General features: G+C 48.4%; 1 pseudogene; it reads right to left on the bottom strand.

The window, feature by feature from the left end:
- Positions 1 to 11,033: 11,033 nt before the first annotated feature.
- Positions 11,034 to 15,055, bottom strand: LOC123080291 (uncharacterized; annotated as a pseudogene).
- Positions 15,056 to 15,921: the final 866 nt, after the last annotated feature.

Here is a 15,921-nt window from a genome sequence, read left to right as displayed (position 1 = left end):
TAGTGTCGTGAGATGGTTGGTGCGGATATGGTCATTGTTGTAGTTTGCCGATTATGGATGTGATCGCTTTGGAGGTTTTTTTTCCTACACATAACTTCAAGATTATATGACTTTGCTATTTACCGGGGTATCTTTGTGTGTGTGCGTTGGTGTTGGTTGTGTGCATCCTAACTATACAAAAGTCAGGCGTGTGCTCATTTTTTCGACAAAGGGTGGATTTTATTAACTTAAAATGAAGCATCAAGTGGGTGCGACCACAATGAGCACACACCCGGCCTCTGCATAGTTAGGATGCACACGGCCACTATGAACACGCACAGACACACATACACAAACACAAAATGCCAGCAAATAGCAAAGTCCTATATGACCAAAGCTATGCCTAAGTAAGAAAAAGGAAAAAAATCCCAAAGCGATCGAATCCGCAGTTGACAAAGTACAACTATGACCATATTCGCCCCAACCATCTCATGATACCACAAAGACAATAGACAATGAGGTTCTTCAATGGTAAAGCTTCAAGAAGGAAGCGTCACTCAAGCACTCAAGCGTCGTCGTCACAGGATCCAACCACCAAAGATCAGATTCTAGGTTTTCACCCTGAAGAACCAGTCCAAGCATATCCAAGCAATGCCTCCAACAAGAGAACAACGCAAAACTATCGCCATTACCAGGTTAACCAACTCGGGCTAGACCTAGGTTTTTACCCCGGTGCTCATCAAAGCCAATAATGTGCTGTCGGTGCCACATTTCCACAATCTTAGCAAGTACATGCACTTGGCTACCACCGTTGCACCATCGTATCCTCTGCGTCAAGCCGCATTTGTTGATTGCACCTCACCACTGAAGGCAACCACTGGATCTAAAGGAAGTAATCCTCACAAAGACCTTTTCGATAGCAACCATAATCCCCTTGCAAGGCCATAACCGCATGTCGGAGAGGTCACCGTATGGATTAATAACGATAGTTGTCGCCCACCAGGCAGCTGGTCGCACGCTGTGACGCCCTCGATTCAATCGTACACTAATCATACACGCAAATGTGTACGACCAAGATCAGGGACTCACGGGAAGATATCACAACACAACTCTAGACACAAATTAAAATAAAACAAGCTTTATATTACAAGCCAGGGACCTCAAGGCTCGAATACATAGCTCGATACACAAGCGTCAGCGGAAGCAACAATATCTGAGTACAGACATAAGTTAATCAAGGATGCCTTAAGAAGGCTAGCACAAAAGCAACACGATCGAAGAGGCAAGGCCTCCTGCCTGGGAGCCTCCTAACTACTCCTGGTCGTCGGCGGCCTCCACGTAGTAGTAGGCACCCTCAGTGTAGTAGCAGTCATTGTCGAAGGTGGCGTCTGGATCCTGGGCTCCACCATCTGGTTGCATCATCCGGGAAGAATGGAAAGAGGTGGAAAAAGGGGACCAAAGCAACCGTGAGTACTCATCCAAAGTACTCGCAAGCAAGGATCTACACTACATACGCATCGATATCAATGAAATGAGATGTATCTGTGGACTGAACTGCAGAATGCCAGAAGAGAAGGGGGAAAGCCTAGCCTATCGAAGACTAGCATCTTCAAGCGTCTTGCAGCACCAGAAGAGATAAGAGTAGCATAAAGTAAAGTAGTAGTAGTATTATCAACCTCGGCCAGAAATCCTTTCTCGACTCCCTGCGAGAAAGCAATCCCAGAGCCATACTATCCAGTTATCACCTCAAGTATCCAGTTCTAGTTGTATCGATCGGGATACAACTCCAAGTGTCCGTTACCGTAGGACAGGCTATCGATAGATGTTTTCTTCCCTGCAGGGGTGCACCAACTTACCCACCATGCTCGATTAACTCCGGCCGGACACACTTTCCTGGGTCATGCCCGGCCTCGGCCAAACAATACGCCGCAACCCGACCTAGGCTTAATAAAGAGGTCAGCACGCCGGACTAAACCTATGCCCCCAGAGGTCATGGGCCATCGCCCCGGGATCTCCTGCACGTTACGAACGCGGCCGGTGAGCAGACCTAGCTACCTCCTTAAAAAAGGCAGGTGCTTACGCAGTCCAACCCGGCGCGCGCCGCTCAGTCACTGACGTCTATTAAGCTTCGGCTGATGCATACGACGCATAACGCCCATACTATGCCCACGTGATGGTTAGTGCTATCAGGCCAGAGGCCCCTCGGATCAAATATCCAAATCGTAGTGGATTAGGAGCACGCGGTAACGAGCAGAGACTCGCGATCGATGTGACCCTGTCGCCCCGTCTCAAGGACTTGCGGCAAGGGCTAAGAATGCCCGGCCACGCCTCGTAAGTATCTCGCGGGCACCTTCCAGGTCAACCCGACTCCACATCACTCGCGGGTACCCCTCAGGGTCGACCCGCCTTTCCCAGTAACAGTTGTGAAGTCCAAGTATCCGTGTGTCCAAACATCAAGGGGAAAACCCGAGGAATCACCCCCGGTGAATTCCACTCGATGTAATCATCAAGGTGAACGTAAGAGGAACCACCCCCGAGGTTCACACTTGATGGGTTGCACGACAGAGTCGTATCGGAAGTGGTTAAGGAGGAAATCACCCTCGATGACCACGACCAAATAGCTACACTATAGAATCTCATCAGGAGTGATGTATGAGGTTCCACCCTCGGCACTCGACGGTAACTCTGCAGAGTCGAGCAACAAAAGGGGCGTGATGTGATGTGAGGTGTCGGGCTCTGGTCGTCGATCACGTTGATCGAGTCGTCGATGATGAAGCAGGGCCAACAAGGACAAGGTGGGGGTCACTGATGGATCACTAACCAACCTATACTAAGCAGTTTAGGATAAGCAGGTAGGTATCAATAAGCAGGTTACAAAAGCAGGCTATGCATCAGAATAGGAGCAATCAATTACATTAGCAAAATCTAATGCAAGCATGAGAGAATGGAATGGGCGATATCGGGATGATCAAAGGGGGGGCCTTGCCTGGAAGCTCTGCAGAAAAGGAAGAAGTGTCGTTGTCGACGTAGTCGATCACAGGGGCGACATCGGTCTCGGGGTCTACCGGAGAGAAGAGGGGGAAGAAACAATAAATATAAAACAAACAAAGCATCACAAAGCATAACATGGCAATATATTGTGCCGGGTGTGACCTAACGTAAGGCTACACGATATAGGTGAAGGGGGAATTCAACCGGGATTGTTTTCCCGGTTCCGGACCTGTGTCAGACAGATGACCGGAGGGGGAGTGTTCCATGTTCAAATAGTTAGAGGCATCTGACAGGTAAACGGACCGTGTATTCGGATTCGTCTCGTCATTCTGAGCAACTTTCATGTATAAAACTTTTTCATCCGAGTTACAGATTATTTTATATGAATTTCTGAAGTTTATGCAATATCCTAGATTTATTATTAAACTAAAATAGGGTTATTGCACCAGCATGACATCATCAGTCAGCTGAGTTGACCATGGTCAACCCTGACGTGTGGGGCCGGTCAGTGCCCAGTCAGCAGTACAGTCAGCGTTGACTGGGTCAATGTTAACCGGTCAACAGGGTCAATGGGCCCATCTGTCAGTGTCACATATTTTAAAAGGGGTGTTTAAATTAAGCTAACTAGGGGTGGGCCCCCACTATCATAGAGTCCTCTGACTAACTAATTAGCTAATTAGTTAATTAGGCAAAATTAATTAAGTTAATTAACTATTTAATTAATTATTAATATTGTTTTTGTTTTTCAGGGCGTGGGCCCGCGTGGTCAATGGCCCATGGCCTAAGCGGGTCCTGGGCGAAGCGAGGCGGGCGCAGCCACGGGCGCCCGGCGGGGTGAGCCCGGGCGCTGGCCGTGGCGATGCGCCGGCACGGCGAGCGGCCATGGCCGGCGCGGGAGGGGGGACGGCGGAGCGGGTAGAGCCGGCGAGGTCCTGGCAGAGCGGCGCGGCCGAGCGCAGCGGTGGCGGAGCAGCGCAGCAGCAACAGCAGAAGGCAGGGGAGGAGCGACGCGGGGGGAGGAGCAGCGAGCGCGTGTGGGCGGCTGGAGCGGGCGGCGGGAAGGGCACGACGGGAAGGTGGCCAGCCGGCGATGCGAGCGAGGCAGGAGGGGACGGACACGGGTGGATGTCGAGGCGCGGGCAGCAGTTGCGCTAGCGGCGTCCAGCGGCGACGCAGGTAGCAGAAGTAGCAGGCAGAGCAACGAGGGCAGCGGTTGGCAGGACCGCGCGCGGGCGGGCACGCGCGAGGCGGCCAGGGGCATGGTCGAGGCGAGAACGAGCGGCGAGCGCGACTGGGCGGGGCAGCAGGCACACAAGGCCGCGGCGGTCGTACGTACGGAGCAGATGGGGGGCCGAACCAATGGCTCGCGCGGTCGCGGACTACGGCGGGACACAGAGAGGAGGGGAAGGAGGGGGTTAGCTCACATCGGAGCACATGGAGGCTCAGCGACAACTTAGGAGCAGCAGGGGGCGACGAAACCGACTCGGCGGAGCTCGGTGGTTGGAGGTTGAAGACGACCTCGTCCTCGGCGTTGCGGTGGCGCTGAGCTCGAACGGGGCGAGGTAGTCGACGTAGGCGAGGAAGAGGGAGCTCCGGGACGCATCGTGCGGGACGGGGAGCGACAGTCGTCGCGGCGGACGACGGCGGCTGGTCACGGCGTCGGGCGCGAGGCGGATTCCCCGATCCAGATCGAGAAAAAGGGAGGAGTGACATGGGGTAGCTAGGGTTTGGGTGCCGGGGAGGGGCGCCAGCCATATGTAGGCAGGGGCGCGGTGGATGGGCGACATCTGGCCGACGCCAAGGCCGATGCCCTCCATGCCCCCCTCGTGAACAGGAGGAGGAGGGAGGGGTAGGTGGGCCGGCCTGGCCTGTTGGCTGGGCCAAGGTCCAGGGTGAGGGGGAAAGGCTTTGCTCTTTTGTTTCTATTTTGGTTTCTCCTTTTTCTTTTCTATATCTAATTAGCTACTGATTTGTATTTAATTGAGTGACCAAATGAATTTAGTGAAAGTTAAACTTAACATATAATTCAGACACAACATTGTAGTGTTGCATAAAAAGTTTCAGAGCCAAAGGACTTGTTCAAGAATTTTTGGAAAATTGAATAAGCCAATTAATATGTTGATGGACCACTATGTAAATTTCCAGGGGCACTTGGGAACCCAAAAGAGGTTGGTTCCAACATGACAAATATCCAAGGACTATTTGCCACACTTTGAACATTTTAGTTTTGACATTTTGAAAACTTTAAACTTTGACTTTAATTTAAATTTGAATTTGGACCGGATTCGAACCAACGCAAGTTTAACAACAGTAATCATAATGACATGGCATCATTAGCAGGGAATTACTGTAGCTTAATTATCCGGGCGTCACACACGCCTCAAGGCGCTGCTAGCAGGCAGGTTGCCACGGGCAGGCCGGCCAGATGCCAAACCATGCCGGGCCCCCAACCCCCTGGCTGGATCAAGGTTCAGGGCCAAGCCAACCTGGCCATCAACCCCTCGGCAAAGAACAGCGAATTCCCCAGCAAGATCATCGATGGGGAGGACCGGATGTGGCCACCTTCCATCAGATCTGCGGAGGAGACACCTAGGCCGAAGCCGAGAAGACGATCGACGAGTGACGATGAGCAACAAATCAGCGGGTGTGCAGGACGACGTGGGAGATGCAGGCTATGAGGTCCTCGCCCAAGGAGCACCGGGTGCTGCACCTAGGAGCCCCTGTCGTTGCCGTCAGTCGGGCGGGCTTCGCCCACCGGTGTCCTCCGACGGTGGCGCGAGGGGAGATTAGGATAGAGGAAAGCGGCGCTAGGGTTTGCGGGTCGCCTTCTGGCGGTTCGTCATGCAATTTTGCAGAAAACCCCCTACATTTTCTGTGAATTATCCCACAATACACACTTAAGTCACAGCCGAACCGTTCTTTTACATTTTTTCGAAACCCCTCTGACTTTTTAGGTAATTCATCCGCGGATCATATTTAAGCCAAACAAATAATTTTCTAAACTATTCATATCTTTTAAAATGTAACCCCGATTTAACATATTATATATGAAATTTGATTAGAAAAATGTGCTGAATATGATGTTATGTTTACCAGTTCGTACCGCCGGTGATTCAGATTGCAAATAACATCGATAATCACACATGCACACCTCTGAAAAACCTCACAGGGGGAAAATAACAGATTTCTCACACACACACAGAGAGAGAGAGGAAGGGGGAGGGGGAGGGAGACGCCTTAGGATTAACCAAATTCAAACACGTTTTGGTTTGTGTGAACACTGAGACCACCGCCGGTGAGGGTGAGAAGGAGGATAAGCGGCAACACAAATGTGATGCATCGCAAAAATAAAGGACGTGAACCTATTGTGGTCTTGAGTGATAGTTATTGGGTTAAGAGTGTGTGTTATTTTTTCTCCCGTTGTAACACATGAGATCTTTTTCATAGATTAAATCACACATATGCATGCTTACGTATCAATGGCCAAAAGTTAGGGGCGTAATGAATAATCAAATTGACGTTATACACTCTGCAAAATATTGAGCATGGAAAAAATATGGGAACTGACTTGAGTCCTTTTTTCTTTCTAAAGTAATTGATGATGTCTTAGGCTTACCTCCTTGAAAAAGACACAGACAGAGTACTCATCCGAGAATTTCTAGAGCTCGGATACTCGATAAGGATGTCCAGTACACAAGCTTGCAATTTCAAATTGTTGGACACGATAATTAGGCTGCCATTCATAATGTCCGGCAGGTATATTCTACCATGGTGGGCAGGTCTTCCAACAGAATGAGGTACTTATTCTTGTTTCACTCTATTGATGAAATTCTTGACGTGTCTGCCCTGCATCTCCGTCGCTGCCTCTATCTCCGTCCAAAGGGCATCCACATCTACAACATCACCTTGTTGTCGGTGAGACTTTGTGATGAACTGACTCAACAAGCTCCTGATGGATTTATGGGGATCGAAAGGGTGCATGAGCTTTACCCAGCCACGATATGTGAAGTTTTGGCATATCTCAGGGTCTTCACAGGCCTTCCTGATGATGGATGTTGTTCCAAGATTGCCTCTTGTCCCCCACACCGAGATGATTCGGAGGTCATCGTCGTTTAAACTATAGCAAAAATCTGACCACCGAGAGAACTTGAGAAAAAGACAGGTAGAGCTCAAAAAATAAATACTCCGATGCAAAATTGAAATTCATCACGTCAAACAGATACTCCGATGGCCTAATCTAACCGTTCCTCTCTATGAGTACATAAATAGACAAACCACAAAAATAATATGAGACCTGAAGACTTAGATGTAGATTTTGAAGAAAAAGCACTCAACAACAACTAGTGCGGTCATTTCACTCTTGCCAATTGAATAAATATCATCATGGCCACAGATTGTGCCAAACTTTTCTTCTCCTGGTAATTACAACCATGTAGTAAGGACGAAGAAACTTCATAAAACCTGAAGAAGCAAACAAGTGGTAAATGTTATAATTTGAACAGCTTAAACGATTTGATTGACATACTCGATGAATCTCAGTCCATGTTGAATACCAACTAGTCAATAGCATTTTGTGACAAATTTCAGCCCAACTGTCAGTCAACCTATTTCCCTCGTGAATCCGCCAAAGTAGTAGTTCTTGACATTCATTCTCCGTGTAACTATCATGGAGTAGCAAAAAGAAGGAAGTAGAGTAAGGGTGACGACCTGATTACTCCTCCCGTCGGAAAAAATCGATCTTTGCCAAGGGAGTACGGGACGAGTAGTCGAATTCTGGTTGCTGGGGCGCACCACTGTGACCCCAACCATAGGGCTACTGCTCCGTTCTCGGCTCATGCCCTTCAATCGACTAATAATATTGTGAGTCTGTTGCGTATTTCTGTCCTCTTTTTTTTTAGGGGTATTTGTCCTCGCTTTCTGTTCGGCCACCTAACAGCTTTTTTTAGACACGCGTAATTACAACCGCAAGTATTGCTAGCCCGGCACAACACACAAATTTGCTCCTCCACAATCAGATGCGTCTAAACTAAATACTTAAATCCATATTAGCTCATGCAACGGTGTACGTAGCTAACACATGTCATCGGATTACCAAAAATTGACATGCTCTAGTAACTGCGAACGAAACGATGACCAGAGAAGTTCATCCACGGTCGAACTTGCCCTTGCCTTTGCCCTTCTTGTCGTCATTGCGGCAGTAGCGATCAAAGACGTAGAACGGATTGAGGTGGATCCGCTCACAGCCAGAGCTGTCTGATCCGCCGTCGTCCTTGTCTTTCTCCTCCTTGGGAGGGCGGCCATGGCTCAGACCGCTCGGCTTTTGTCTTTTGCCATCGCCTTGACCATCCTCTTCCATAGCTTCTCGGCTATGCGGGCACGGAGGGATTCCTCCGATGCCGCCTCGCGGGATGCCGAAGCTTCCTCCGCATCGTGAGCTGTCGTCCGCCTCCGCTTGAAACCGCACCTGAAGCCTCGCGCGGTGGGCACGCCACCCCTTCTGTTCGGATTCGCGTCTGGTCATGGAGGCGCAAATGGCCTCTGTTTCTGCGCCCGCCGTTGCGGGGACGGGGTGCCACGTAAAAGATTCTGACGGTATGGTGGGGTTTCGCCATGCGGCCGTGGTGATCACTGTTGGCGACGTGTGAGACATCCTTCGGCTCCGGATCTGGCCGCCAGTTGTGCAACGGATTTCAGCCGGCTCGCTGAAGACAGCGGGAGGGCGCACTCCCACTGGGAGTGTCGAAGAGCAGCGCAAACGACTATCTGCTCCTCGGGGCTACAAGGGATGAGCTACTAGTTCTCGGATCCGGACATGTCGGAGTCGGATCTAGGTGCCGCCATGGAGGAGAACGCGGGAGCTGGCCAGAGAGGAGCTTGGTAGTGTGGGAGGGGAGGAGAGGGGAGTGGAGTGGAATGCAGCTATGATTTTGACTAGAGTGCAGATAAGGGTCAAATTTATGTGGAGTCGGGTGGACCAGAGTGGGCCGAATCCGACATGACGGGCGCGTCCGGGCATCCCCATATGTGTCCCATATTTGGGCTGGATATGGGAAGTATCAGTTAGTCTGGGCGTTTGCCGAAAATAGGGCGTCCGGTTGGGTGACACTTTTTCGTCCAGACACTGACAGGACAGCCCGTTCCGGTAGTTTGGGGTTGATCGGCATTACGGGCTTAATTTATTTTGGATGATTTTTTTTATCAAGTTCTTGTTGCGTGGAGGATGTTTTGAACTTCCAGTCCTTTCTAGGGAAGAATCTTTTGCTTTTAGTTTCAGATTTCTAGCGTCGTTGATCGATGACGACGATTGCTTGCTTTCTTTTTCTGACCAATTAACTTTAACTAATTTCTTCTTCTTGGCAAATATCTTAATTTCAGGCTAGTTAGATTATGGGTGTTTGTGTAATATAACTATACGACATGTTCTTCAAGCAACGCCCACAAACAACATGGGTAGTTGGGTATATCAAGCAAAACCTGTAATATGCATACCGACGAAACCAAACACTATCTCTACTTTGTTCTTCCAGTCTTCTCTCAGACTGTGCCACAAGAGTCATCTTTTTTTAGGTATCCATGAGAGTCACCCACGTGCGCTCAATTGCATTGCTCTGACAAGTTCGTGCTATGCAAACCCAACAGTGAATACAGGCAACCAAACGGATCAAATTCTTCCCACACGGCCCCGGTTGAGGTGTATGCGGGCAACCAAACACGTCCTAGATGCACCACCGGGACAGGGGCTAAGCAGGGAGAACCTTATTCCATCTTCATAGAGTCGTCGTCTCGTCTTTCCGAGCAGGATACAAACCCTAATAAAACTCAAAGAAATATCTAAAAACGGAGCCCTCCCACCGACAAAAACCGGGATCCACCACGCTTCCATGACCCTAGGGCCACCGCCCACCGGAGACGAGGCGGACCGACAGCGGTGCCGGCGGGAGGCACGAAAACTCTAGTCTTCTTTTCTTGGAGAAGAGGAGGCGGCGGCTGCGCACTACACATCCGAACAATTCAAGAGGGTAATCTGAATCGAAATCAAATCAAAGGTTTTTAGTTGTAAAGAAAACCCTAAAACAAGTACATGGGGGATGGGGCACTGTGGCTTCTCTCTTGTTTCTTTTAGGAAAAAGGTAAGTACTCCAAGCTTTCGGTTGAAGGCATCCCCACCTGTCTTCATCCTTGTGCTCACGGAAAGTTACTAAAGAGTGAGTATGTTTGTAGGCAATGGCGGATCCAACCCAATTCGCCAGGGTAGGCCAATAGTGAATTGTTCATAAAAAAATATTTTTAAAAATATTTATTTAAGTTTTTTCTATGATATAAAGTTATTGGAAAAATCCCAGGATGGCCTGCCCACTAAAATTGTTTTTTACTATTTATTATTTAACTTTTTTCTACGATATAAAGTTACTGGAAAAATCCCAGGGTGGCCAGCCAACTCTGTCCACCCACTACCTTCGCCATTGTTCGTAGGACACGACGTTTTGGCTCCCATGAGCATGCAGCACTGACTAGGACAAAATCAGAGTCAATCACATCAAAATCCGGTTACATGAGAAGGTGGATTGCAAAATAAACAGTTCTCACAATTCAGAAGGGTTATCTAAATCAAGTCAAACCTTTTAGTTGTAAAGTGAACCCCTAAAACAAGTATGAGCGATACTGTGGACTTGTCTCTTGTTTTTTTTTCAGAAAAAAGGTAATTTCTCCGAGCTTTCGGCACAAGACATTACACGTGTCTTCTCCCTCGTGCTCACAGAAAATTACTAAAGAGTATTTATATTCGTAGGACACGGAGTTTTGGCTCCAAGGTGAAAATGCTTCTAGGATGAATGGTAAATTTGAAACAAATTAAAAAATTATGTTTTGTTGTACATTTGGCAACTTTAGCTAGTGTTTGGTCAGAAGAATTGCTAAAAACCAGAGCCCATCCAATCAGCTGCCAATTTTTCAGAGTTGCCGAATTTTGGCTGCAAACCAAGCAGGCTGTTGGTGCACAGCAAAGAAAATGACTGCTGTGACTAAAGATGGTGTAAGCATCTGAAAAGGACACGGCTTAAAGGTTAAATCATTTGAATAACTATATGATAAAAAAAACATATCAACCCCACGATGTTAAGAAGGATTGTAGCCTTCTCGAACATTCCAAACATCACCAAGAGTTGATAACAAAGCACACTTGCACTTCACAGACTTGGCTAATTTTCATTCATACATCCTGAACATCACCAAGAGTTCATAACCAGATATAGATACCCAAAAAATTAATATCAATGCTCCTTGGCATCTCTGAGATGCAAATACAGATACACTTCAGACCTCCCCATATGATCCATCCATCGTGTTCAGGACTTGTAGTCGCTACGACATCCCAAAGGAGGCATCCTGTTGATTAATAAGGCCACACATGAGATCCCAGTGTGCAAAGAATAAGCACATTAGTTCAGGGATGGTAGAGACAGCAAAACACTTTTCTAAATTAGTACAGATCTGAAATCGCATCGAACAGTGAATTTCTTTGCAGTATGCAAATGAATCTAGAATTAGTTGCTTTGGCTTCATTCCTGCTGATAACCACATTACTCGTGTATATATGTGATTATTCTAGAATTAGTTGCTTTGGCTTCATTCCTTTGCATTATGCAAATGAATCTAGAATTAGTTGCTTTGGCTTCATTCCTGCTGATAACCACATTACTCGTGTATATACTCCCTCCGTCCCAAAATAAGTGTCTCAACTTATTTTGGGACGGAAGGAATATGTGATTAGGAAAAAAAGAATAATCAGCATAAGCTCTTATAAACCAGTGCTACTCAGCTGCGGTCCCAGTTTATAAAAAAAAGTAAGTTACTTACTTCAGTGGTAGTAGAGACAGTAACAAATTTTATTTTATTTTAAATCACATCAAACAGTAAATCCCTTCGCAATACACAAACGAATCTAGACTTAGTTTACATTACTGGTATATAAGTGATTAGGAGAAATGAATAATCAGCAGAAACTCTTACGAGCATTTTTTAGCTATTAATACTCCAAAAACTTAGTCTGACTGGCAACAGAAATAAAATTACTACATGATCAAAATGGCAAGCTGGCTACTGTACCAAACAAAAAGCGGAATCAGTTTAAAAAATTGGAAGTGAAATGTAATAATCTGTTCAAAAGCAGAAGTTCAGTTCAGAAGCTACCTGCAAGTGTTCAAACTTCATAATGTTCAGAACAGAGAAAACAGACGAGCATGCAAGCTTTGTGCTACCACTCAATTTGAAGGTCTGCAATCTTGCTTACTTAATGTTCAGATTATTGTAACTTTTGCATCTAAAAAGTGCTTAACTATGTAAACCGTGTACTGTAAATAAAACATGGGTGCTGCCTCTTCGGTATAAAGGGCAGCGCAGAGGATGGATGGGCGGCTATTTATTGAAAACCAATTTTATAATTTCTTTACTTTCCCTGTAAATTCTCTATCTGTATATCAGTTTGCAAGTCAGCTGTCTTTGGTCCTCTATTGCAGTTCAGTTTCTTTACTTTCCCTGTAAAGTCGCTGTCTGTATATCAGCTTGCAAGTCAGCTGTCTTTGGGGATTCCATCGGCAGTCCCCTAGGTCCTGACATCATCCCCTACTGCTGTGTCTCAGGTGATCAATTTTTTTCATATATCAGATATTTTGGCATGCATACTATGATAGATCTGCAAGGAAAGGTAGATAGCCTCACTAGGTTTCCCACTTGGTTTACTAATTGATGATTCTATCTTAAGTAGTTGATATTTGCATACTGTGGTGGTACTAGGAAAATTTATGGTTGATAGTGACTTTGAGTCTGGAAACAGCCTCTTGTAGAAATGCAGGGAAAGGCTGCGTACAATAGACCCAAAGTGGTCGGACCCTGCATAAGCGGGAGCTACGTGCACCGGGCTGCCCTTTTTTTTAATAGTGTCTTTGAGTTTGATTTCAATGTAGTGGCTACGGCATCGCAAAGGAGGCAGCCTGTTGACCAATCAGATCATGCATGAGATCCCAGTTTGCAAAAAATAAGCACATTAGTTCAGGGATGGTAGAGGCAGTAAAACATTTTTCTAAAGTAGTACAGTTCTCAGATTGCATCGAACAGTGAATTCCTTTGCAGTATGCAAATGAATCTATACTTAGTTGCTGGCTTCATTCATGCTGATAACCACACTACTGGTGTATAATTGATTAGGAGAAATGAATAATCAGCAGAAGCTCTTACAAACATTTAGCTATTAACAGTCCAAACTCAGTATGACTGACAACAGAGAGAAAGGTACTACTAGATAATCAAAATGGCAAGTTGGCAACTGTACTAACAAAAATGCAGAACCTATTGTCTATATAAAAAAAAAAGAAGTGAAATGTAACAACTGAACATGTTCAGAAATGCACTGAGTGATATAGATCTTAAGACAATGCTCGATATTGTAACATCATTGCGATTGAAGGGAATAAATAGACGGCCCTACTGCTAGAGTTAGTATCAATGGTGTCCTTTAGGCATGAATATGCCAAACAAGAAACAAAGAAAAAATGAAAGGAAAAATAAAACACAACCAAACATTTGACAAAGGCTAACAAAATGTAGAAAGTGCAGTTTACTCGTATTGCAGAATAAAAATGGCCCATTCTTTCTCATCTTCAGAATATCGAGGCTAAAAAGTTCATCTGATGGCCAGAAAAGGAAAACAACATGATACCTTGTCTACATTTCATCAAGCGCCTTCAACCTGAAGACACGCCTTGTCGCGTACCAAAGAACGGGGCCAAGGCATAATGTAGGGATGGACATGGCTGTCATAGTTCCTCTGAAAGAGCATGTCCAGGGCGTTTTCCTCCAGGTCTATGGATAGGAACCAGCAAGGAAGATTGGCATCTTCGAAGGTCTCATGGGTAGAGAAGTAGACAACCCCATCGACAACGCTCACAACCTTGAGCTGGCCGTGTTCCTCCAGTGTTCCCCCGGTGTCCTCAACAATATCGTCCAACTGAAACCGCTGGCCTCTCACCCACACCTCGACGCCGTCATCGCGAATGTTCCGGAGCCAGACATAAAGGTTGAATTGGATCGCGACGACGACGCAGAGCACCCCATCCCTGGTCTTGCCAACCCTGAACATGCTGGTCTCCTTTCAAGTAGTCCGGGAGATCTACCCGAGAGAAGTGCAGCGTGGTGGTGTCGAGCACGAGCATGGCGGCCTCGTCCGAGTACACCCAGTAGACGAACCCATCCACGATCCTGCCGGCGGTGAGCCAGTGCTCGCGCTCGCCGGACTCCGGGATGGTCCTCAGGGCTTCGGAATAGGGGAGGACCCGCCACGCCCTGGCGTCCGAGTCCGAGGAGAAGACCGCCGCGCGCGCCCGCGAGTCGTCGTGGCAGGCGTAGATCACGCGGAACGCCCCGTGGTCGCGGCACTCCTCGGGGGCGTGGACGTGGTAGTCGAGGCCGTTGTAGTGGCCCTGGAAGCCCTCGTAGAACTCGTCCGGCAGCGGCGGGAGGAGATCCAGGGCCAGCGTGAGCGGGTTGTACGCGAGGGCCTCCCGCGTGTAGATGTGCTCCAGGACCAGGTACCCGTCGTGGCAGTCGCTGATGACCCAGCCGGGGCGCGCGTCGTCGTCGTCGTCGGGGAGGCCGGTGAGGAAGAAGTCCCCGCGCCGGACGGCGGCCCGCCGGTCCGGGTCGTCCCGGCGGCGGAGGGCCGCGAAGGCGGGGATGGCCGGGCCGTCGGGGTCGAAGAAGATGCCCAGGAGCGGCTGCGCGTGCAGCTCGCGGAAGCGGCGCCGGAAGGCGGGGGACGAGCGCACGGCGTCGAGGAAGGTGCGGCAGGCGAAGGCCGCGCGCACGAGGCTCGGCAGGGACGGGAGCAGGAGGAATATCTCGCGGAGGAGGTCGCCGCCGAGGCCGATTAAGGTCGTAGCAGCGGGTTCCGCCGCCGGCGGACTTGGTGGCTGCTCGGAGGCCATGGGAAACCGCCGCCGCTACGATGTCAATGGAGATTTGGGGATGGTACCTCGCCCGTGGCGGGTGAGAGATGCAACACTGGATATGGGCCATGGGCCAACCGGCCTAGTGAACTACTGCTCATCAGGGAAAATATCCAGTGCTACCAACCCAGAAGCCCATATCACGGTAGCACCTAAGGTTTGGTAGCACCAGATACTCTCTCCTGCTCATCAAGCTGAGTGAGCTAGCAGTCAAAAGAAGAAGAATGTCCCTTGTGCCTAACCCACCACAGCGAGTTTATGAGCTCATCGATGCCACCACAACACAATGGAACGAAGGGCTGGTTCGCAACGTGTTTACCCTTTTTGATGCAAATGAGATTCTGAAAATACCAGTGTGTACGCGGAAACTACCAGATGTTTGGGCTTGGCATGAAGATGACAGAGCCATTTTCACTGTCCGCTCGGCGTACCGGATGATCTTGAGGACGAAGCTGAGCAGAGAAAGTTGGTGGAATGAGTCCGAGGGCTCATCCACGGGGCAGGAGAGCAAGGTTCGGAGCGCGTTATGGCATATTCAGGTCCCATCAAAGCTCCGTATGTTTCTCTGGCGACTAGCGAGGCACTCGATGCCAAGCGGGGAAGTTCTTCACCACCGCCATATGGCAGATACTGATTCATGTTGCTTGTGTGGAGCTCGGGACACTTGGCGACATGCTCTTCTTACATGTGCGTTGTCCAGGAGTGTATGGGCCCTTGCGCCCGAGGAGTTGGTCGAGAAGATCATTACACACCAGGAAGAAAGTGCAAAGGACTGGCTCTTCGCATTGCATGAAATGTTAGGTGCTCAAGATTTTATTTGAGTTGTCATAACTGCATGGGCAATATGGGGAGCAAGGAGGAAGGCAATTCACAAGGATATTTTTCAGTCTCCACATGCGACCGACGCTTTTATCAATAACTACCTGTCAGAGATGGAGATAGTTAACAAGAG

Source organism: Triticum aestivum, chromosome 3D (assembly GCF_018294505.1).
Source record: "Triticum aestivum cultivar Chinese Spring chromosome 3D, IWGSC CS RefSeq v2.1, whole genome shotgun sequence".
NCBI lineage: Eukaryota > Viridiplantae > Streptophyta > Magnoliopsida > Poales > Poaceae > Triticum > Triticum aestivum.
The sequence above is the reverse complement of the archived record's forward strand: the minus strand, read 5'-3'. Positions and strand labels throughout refer to the sequence as shown.